The 1257-nt window shown below is 34.5% G+C and overlaps 1 protein-coding gene across 1 annotated transcript in view; it reads left to right on the forward strand.

The window, feature by feature from the left end:
- The window catches only part of LOC106872487 (NACHT and WD repeat domain-containing protein 2), a 19782-nt gene extending 18999 nt beyond the window's left edge, over positions 1 to 783 (forward strand). Inside the window, exon 12 of the mRNA XM_052974119.1 lies at positions 520 to 783. The gene's annotated coding sequence lies outside the window, so the exon portion shown is untranslated. The remainder of the gene's footprint in view (positions 1 to 519) is intronic.
- Positions 784 to 1257: the final 474 nt, after the last annotated feature.

Here is a 1257-nt window from a genome sequence, read left to right on the forward strand (position 1 = left end):
ACGAGTGGACGGTCATCATGTATATATGTATGTATGTATGTATGTATGTATGTATGTATGCATGCATGTATGTATGCATATGTGTATGAATGTCTGTATGTATGTATGAATGTATGTATGAATGTATGTATGTATGTATGAATGTCTGTCTGTCTGTCTGTACATATGTATGTATGTCATTATTCAGTTTATTTCAAGATTTCTTGCCAATAGAGAAAGAATTGGTTTCTAACCTAGATCCAAGGCTCTTTCATTGGAATTTCAACATCAACAACAAAGTATTTTTGTGTGTATGTATGTATGTATGTATGTATGTATGAGTGTGTGTGTATGTGTTGGAAAACAGTATGTGATTCACTTGATAGTTACAGGTTTCACATATAAAATATGTATTCTTGTAATCCTTCAAAAGGTTGTGTAGATATGTGCGAAAGGTGTTATATTGGTAAAGGTCCGTGTGGAATCTGTTCTAAATGGTTTAAGACCGGTCACATAGATCGATTTTTTTGACTTCTTCAGATTGTTGGGATACTATTATTGTGATACTGTGATCTAAGGGCAAATAACTCAGTCTAAGCTTATCATCGTCGAAGATAATTATTCAACAAGGCTGCCTAGAGCTGGCTGGAGCTGGTTGGAGCTGGCTAAAAGTGACTTTTATGAATTGTGTTCTTCGAGAAGCGGAAAGTTTTCAAAATGTTTCAAGAACTTCTGCCTCTGGTTGCTATTGTACAATCCTCCCGATCTTTAAAAAAGTGAAAACGGTCAAGTCAATAAACATCTTTAAAAGACCTCTGCATTTTCAGATCCTCTTCCTTATATATTTTTACTCGTGCGGTACCATGTAAGTTTACTTTGTTTTACACACACGCACACGCACACACACACGTGATCTGATTAATAAGTATCCGGACTGTTGCTGTAGTAACGAAGCTAAAGCTTGGGCAGTGAAGCCACCTGGCACAGTTTGGCCGTGAACTCTGCAGTGCATGTGCACTAAGTTACATATATAGAGATATTAAAGAGAAATAAAAATGAAAATGTCACTTTTTAAAAAATATTTTTTGGGGTGTTTTAATTAATTTACATTACATGTTTCGGTTCTTTTGAAAAACCTTATCAAAAATGAGTATAAAATATGTGAGAAGAGAAGAGGGCTATTAATAAAATAAAATTGGAATTAAAATTAAGAATGACATTCATAGTTTACTGTTATTTCTTGCATGCGCACGTGGTCCTTTCTATCCCTTCTGAATG

This window comes from Octopus bimaculoides, chromosome 17 (genome assembly GCF_001194135.2).
Source record: "Octopus bimaculoides isolate UCB-OBI-ISO-001 chromosome 17, ASM119413v2, whole genome shotgun sequence".
Lineage (NCBI taxonomy): Eukaryota > Metazoa > Mollusca > Cephalopoda > Octopoda > Octopodidae > Octopus > Octopus bimaculoides.